Genomic DNA, 7,528 nt, shown 5'->3' on the forward strand with positions numbered 1-7,528 from the left:
AATTATAATTTGTAAGTGTACATTATGTATATGACTGGAGTTAGTAAAGTCAAGCTGAATATTATATAGTATAATAGATATAAGCTTTTTTCATAATGTGCTGATGTATATTATTTTAAAACATCTTTCTTCCATCCTTCATTTTACCATATGTTCTTAAATGCTTCCTTTTTTTTCATTCATTAACTACTTTCTTTTCTCCTTCCATTCATAACCTACTTTCTTCCTCATTTTTTCTGTTTGCAACTAAGAAAACACTCGCGCCTGGTCAGCGGAACCAAGTTAGACAGCTGTCAAAGGGGTCGCCGCCATGTTGGTCGAGTCAGGTCTGTCGGCCTCACTCTGACCTACCCGTGGTTAATCCCTTATGCCGCCTCTACCTACTCCTACCTCTATGATCCTTATCCTTCAGCATGTAGAATTAGATCTCATATTCATAGTCTACTCTGTAACAAACAGCCTTGAAAGGGCCATAAGGTCTGTTGCTGTTTGCTTTCCTTTGTACTCCTCCCTCCCCCCATTTCTTTCCTCGTTGTTCTCTCCCCTCTCCATGTCCCTAAAACTCTCCCTTTACCCTCTCCCTATCCCTTCCTATTTCTCTTCCCTTTCCTCATCCCCTTCCCCTTTCCCTTCCCCTTCCCGTTCCCCTTCCCCCTTCCCTTCCCCTTCCCCTTCCCTTCTTCAGCCCTACTACGCATCACACATCCACTCTCCTCTCTCATTCACACTCTCCTCCCCTCCCCATTAGGCTCTCCCCACGTCCCCTACCCACACAAACCCCCATCCCCGCTGTTGGACCTCCCAGCACTATATAGGGGAAGACTAGAAAAAAAATCTCGTCCAATTTTTTTTTCCATAAATAAAAACCCATAAAAGAAAATCATCATAAAAAAAGACTTACTTAGATCTTTTTTCTTTCTCGCAAAATTCCTAGTCTATTTTTTTATGTATTTCGTTCCTGCCGCTTCCAGACGATTTTGTGCAACTGATTAAGGTTTCTAGAAGGGAAGGGGTTAATGGAGGCTTTTTTCTAACCCCCCTGTCCTTTAATTATGTGGCTACGAAGCTTATTAAAATCGTCTGAAAGTAATGGAGTCAAAATACGATATGGCAGGGGTGGAAATAGGAGCTGAGAGAGAGAGAGAGAGAGAGAGAGAGAGAGAGAGAGAGAGAGAGAGAGAGAGAGAGAGAGATACCGTAACGTATTTCCCTCAGCGATTCATTCTCCATTTACATCTTAATATGTACCTGTATGTTAAAGCTAAAAATTGTATCAACATAAAAGAGAGAGAGAGAGAGAGAGAGAGAGAGAGAGAGAGAGAGAGAGAGAGAGAACGTCAGGGTGTAATATGCAAAAAAATAAATCGCTAAGGAATAGGCTAAGTGTTAGACCTCTCAACAAACCACTTACGAGATGGGGTTACGACTTAAGAGGGTTTGTGAATACGGTCGACTTGTGTATACCTCCAGGGCTAAAAATAGACTTTACGGCGTGGAGGCTATGGGTATGTATTGCTATAAATAGGGGGGTCAGTCTGTCTATACTGGGGGAGGTTACATAGAAGGGGAGGGGAGGTTATATGGAGGGGAGGGGAGGTTGTATGGAGGGGAGGGGAAGGTATATTGAGGGGAGGGGAGGGGATTTGGAGAGGAAGGAAGGTTACATAGAGGGGAAAGGAGGGTCGATAGAGGGGGAGGGGGGTTATTTAGAGGGGGTGGAGGGGGAGGGAACGCCATATGTAGAGGGAGGGGGGGGAGGGAAGAGTATAGGGGGTAAACAGAGGGAGAGGAGGGGAGGGGGGGCCTATATGGAGGAGGGTGGAGAGGAGGAGGATTGACCATATGTAGGGAGGGGGGGAGGGGGTATTATATGGGTGAGGGGAGGGGGAAGAGGGGGGAAGGGAGAGGGGGATGGAGAGAGGGCGAGGGGGGGGGAGAGAGGTGGCTGGGAGTGCGTAGTCTTGTGCGTCATAGATTTAGAAATGTATTAAATGACTTATCCTTGTCCTTCCTGGATTAAGAAAGAGATTAAGTGACGCATTTTTGTCCATCCTAGATTTAGAATTGGATTAAATGATTATGTTCTTGTCCGTCATAGATATAAAAAAGCGATTCAGTGATTATGTGATTGATTCTGTGACTGGAGATGACTATAATAATGATGATGATGATGATGATGATGATGATGATGATGATGATGGTGATGATCCACGACTACCACTATCACCACTCACACCTACCACCATCGCCACCACAACTACCACCATCACCACTATGGCCAGCAAGATCTGAGTTGAGGACAGAGGCTCAGAAAGAGAGGCCTATGTAATGTGTGTTTTGAAATGTCTGGTGCAGGCCTATGTAAGAGATGGAGACGCAGAATGTACTCTCTCTCTCTCTCTCTCTAAGTAAACAAAAATAAAAAATGAGTACGGTAATAATAATAATAATAATAATAATAATAATAATAATAATAATAATAGTTGTAGTAGTAGTAGTAATAATAATAATAATAATAATAATAGAAATAATAATAAAAAAAATAATAACGAGTTGCATTTATTTGGCTTCCGTATTGACGTCATCCTTGAGTTTTAACTTCCTTGACTTATCCCTTTTTGCTCAAATCCTCTCTCTCTCTCTCTCTCTCTCTCTCTCTCTCTCTCTCTCTCTCTCTCTCTCTCTCTCAAAAATAACCAGTATTCTATAAAATACCAGAAAATGTAGACACTTAGATAAATAATAAAAAAAATGGAACTAGATAGAGAAATTATTGGAATAAAGATTTCTTGTGTATAATATGGAGAGAGAGAGAGAGAGAGAGAGAGAGAGAGAGAGAGAGAGAGAGAGAGAGAGAGAGAGAGAGACTCGAGGTAACGATGCAAGTGTTGAGGTAGGAAAAGGGTTAAAAAAAAAATTGTAGCTGGCGGTCTGAGTGTGTGTGTGTGTGTGTGTGTGTGTGTGTGTGTGTGTGTGTGTGTGTGTGTGTAGGCCAATGTCTGTGTTTAGGAAGTTAAGAATGTGTGTGTGTGTGTTTTAGTTAACGTGTGTGTGTGTGTGTGTGTGTGTGTGTGTGTGTGTGTGTGTGTAAGGCCACGACGCACCGCACACCGGTCCCCCAAATGAATGGTTATATAACCTCTCTCTCTCTCTCTCTCTCTCTCTCTCTCTCTCTCTCTCTCTCTTACACAACCCCCCCTTAGCCCTTTGGAGCACAACGGTCACGCGGATAGCACACGGTGTTATCTGGGCGTCATCATGATTTAGCACATAGCACATGGAAGTACATCAATAGCACATGATAGTACAAACATAGCACATATAGTACACAGAAAACATAGACTAGCACTTAAAGCAGTTTCAAAAGGAATATAGACACATATTGTAATACAGTACGCTTATAGCACAGAGAGCACATGGTAGTACATATATATAGCACACGTTAGTACGCATTTAGTACATATATTGAATTGTGTAAGCTTACATGTTGCAAGTTTAGGACACAGCACATATTTAGCACACAGCATTCGGTAGTTCACGCTTCGTACATAGCACACTTAGTACATAGCAGAGCCTGTGATAGCAAATATACAGCACACAATGATAGGCGTTTAGCACATAAGTACATATTGACAGTACAGAATCAAGCACATGTACAGTAAGTTAGCACATTATTTAGAACGCAGCACACGTTAGTACATTAAAAACATAGGGTAGTAGAAATATAGCACACTGCATTACATACACAGAGCACAAGGAATTACATATAGCACATAGTAGTACACATATAGCACAAGCTGTTACTTATAGCACACGGTAGTACATATATAGCACACAGTTGTACATATAAATACCACAAGGAATTACATATAGCGCGCAGTAGTACAAATATAGCATACGGAAGTACATTTGTAGCACACAGAAGTAGAACATTTCCTCTGCCTTCCTGTCACTATCTTTTTGCCGTCTTGTCTCACCTGTCCGCTCATACCTTAGTGCTAATTAACGCCTAAGCACACCTGTCACATCTAGAATACGATAACACATACGTAGCGCCCGCGCGCGCACACACACACACACACACACACACACACACACACACACACACACACACACACACACACACACACACACACACACACACACACACACACACACACACACACACACACACACACACACACACACACACACACACACACACACACACACACACACCTTCAACACCACAAACCACCACCAAAGCAACCACATCAACAACAACAACAACAACTACCACTACCACTACTACTATTATTATTATTATTATTATTATAATAATTAATAATAATAATAATAATAATAATAATAATAATAATAATAAATTATTATTATTATTATTATTACCCCCTAGAGGGATTGAGGGCTATAAGAATGCAGTAATGCCCATGATTCCCTCTCTCTCTCTCTCTCTCTCTCTCTCTCTCTCTCTCTGCGTTGCCTATAGGAGGAGCATGACGCAGCCTACATGAGTGAGGGAAGGAGGAGGGAGGAAGAAGACGTGATGGAAAGGGAGGATAGGAGGGGAAGAGGAGTGAGGGGAATAGGAGGAAGAAATGAGGTGAAGAAGAGAGGACGAAATGTGAGGAGGAATGAGAGAGAGAGAGAGAGAGAGAGAGAGAGAGAGAGAGAGAGAGAGAGAGAGAGTACATAAGTCCTTCGTGAGCACTTCCCCTCCATCGCGTCAACCCAGACTACACAAAGGAGTACAAAGGAAAGCAAACAGCAACAGACTTTACGGTCCTTTCGGGACTGTTTGTTACAGAGTATACTATGACTACGAGATCTAACTCAACATGCTGAAGGATAAGGATAGTAAAGCAAGAAGGCTTCCCCCGCCTCCAAATCCTCCAGTTAAAACTGGCAGGAAAAAGTGAGAAAAACCACCATGCAGCATGGAAAAACTGACATGGAAATTTCATAGGAAAGACTGAAAAGGAAAAGCTACATTCTGTAATACATTATCTATATGCTACCAGTATGAATAACCTGACAGAGAAAGTAGTAAAGTAAAAAGGATAATCGAATAAATAAGTAACTAATGCATGTCACTATGTACGGGTACGTTGAGTTAAAGGGCCGTCTGCGGACAGTGTGGAAATTGCACAGTGCACAGTCTATATGTGCTATGTTTGTACTACCATGTGCAATTGATGTACTACCATGTGCTATGTGCACAGTCTCTTAGGATATATTCTTTCATTTACACCTACATTTTAGTATCTACGCATATGTGACGAAGTACACAGGTGAAAAACAACATACTTTCACCTCTGAACTTCACCCCTAATCTATCCTATCACTGCAGGTACCGTAGCAGTGAAAATTGAACAGGTATTTTGATCTGAAGTCTGTAATCTTATCTTAGGGACCTTGACAAACACAGGGATGGTTCGCCTTACATAATACAACGGTAGACGGACTCAGCTATGTATTCCCTACCCCAGCTCCCCGCCTACGGATTTCGTAACGTCGTCTACATGGGTATTTATTGTGTGTGTGTGTGTGTGTGTGTGTGTGTGTGTGTGTGTGTGTGTGTGTGTGTGTGTGTGTGTGTGTTTTAATTACTCCCAGACGATTTTATTAGGCTACAAAATGAATTAATTGAAAGTGTTAATGGTGGTGGTGATAATGGTGGTGGTGGTGGTGATGGTGATGATGATGGTGATGATAGTCGTGGTGATGATGATGATGATAGTGATGATGATGATGGTGGTGATGATGGTGGTGATGATGATATGTTATTGGTCAGCATATTAAATGATCGAACAGCCTTCTGAGTGCCTTTAGAAACCGTAACACCTTTTCCTTAGCGATTTATTACCCACATGACACCTTGATGTTGGCTTCTACTTAATTAATGCAAGCGATTTACATAAGAAACCAGAGAAGGAATAATACCGTGATAAGAGTAAATCGCCAAGTAGAAAGTTCTAAGAAGTCTCCCATCCCACTTAGAATTCGACCCCTCTTATCAGCTGTGTGAAAATTAAGGGTTTTTGTGCTGTGCTGTAGAGATAGTTTTAATGGTCAGGGTGATGCAAAAGTTAGTTCACATTTCCCTCTAGTAACACTGCGTCCTGCCTTCCATATTCTCTCTCTCTCTCTCTCTCTCTCTCTCATATATATATATATATATATATATATATATATATATATATGTGTGTGTGTGTGTGTGTGTGTGTGTATGCATGTATGAGTACGTATATGTATGTTGTATGTATATATGTATGTATGAATGTATGCGTGTATGAGTATGTATATGTATGTATATTGTATGAATATATGTATGTATGTATGTATACATGTATGAGTATGTACCTGTATATGTATGTATGTTGTATGAATATATGTATGTATATATGTATGTATGTATGTACTGTATGTATGTACAGTGAGAAGTGTCATCTAACTTTTGCGTCTATGTGTACACGTGTCGTCTGAGGTTATCTAGGATTGTATTTGTACTAGATAAGAAACAGAAGTGTACAGTGTGCAGCAGTACATAGAGATTACGAGTACTATTTTCACTATTTTATATGTACAGTTTTGAGATTAGATGGAAATTACATGTACTCTTTTTACTCTTTAGTGATTACATGTACACTTTTTACTCTTTAGTGATTACATGTACTCTTTTTACTCTGTAGTTATTACATGTACTCTTTTTACTCTTTAGTAAATGCATGTACACTTTTTACTCTTTAATGATTACATGTACTTTTTTTGCTCTTAGAGATTACATGTACTTTTATTACTCTTTAGTGATAACATGTACTCTTTTTGCTCTTTAGAGATTACATGTACTCTTATTACTCTTTACTGATTACATATACTCTTTTTACTCTGGTGATTACATGTACTCTTTTTACTTTAGTGATTACGTGTACTCTTTTTATCTTTTATTTATTTGTTTACAGGTGATCTATACTCTTTTCACTCTTTTTATTTATTTATTAATTGAATTTTTTTTTTTTTTTTGAGAGGGAGAGAGGGAGAGAGAGAGAGAGAGCGAGAGAGAGAGAGAGAAGGGGGACATCTCGGTTACTACTACTGTATTACTACTACTACTACTACTACTACTGTCATTATTATTATTATTATTTTGTTTATTTATTTATTTTTATTTTTTGGGGGGATGAGGTGGCCCGGTGGTTAGCGTACTAATATCGCGAGTCTTCAACGCCGAATCTAGCGTTGAATCCACACCACGCCGGGTATTTAAAAAGAGGCGTTGATAGTATGTCCCCGCATGTGTGTGTGTGTGTGTGTGTGTGTGTGTGTGTGAGAGAGAGAGAGAGAGAGAGAGAGAGAGACGGCGTACCACGTGGTTATCTGGGAATGTGGCCATAAACATTTATTGCACTTCCTAGTACACACACACACACACACACACACACACATATGCGGTTCTACGCGCACAAACACAAGGGTGAGTTCAGTTGAACTCTCTCTCTCTCTCTCGTTATATATCAAGTTTACTGCTGGT

The sequence above is a fragment of the Coenobita brevimanus genome, chromosome 55 (genome assembly GCF_032717465.1).
Source record: "Coenobita brevimanus isolate Jiangsu-jjx chromosome 55, ASM3271746v2, whole genome shotgun sequence".
Classification (NCBI taxonomy): domain Eukaryota; kingdom Metazoa; phylum Arthropoda; class Malacostraca; order Decapoda; family Coenobitidae; genus Coenobita; species Coenobita brevimanus.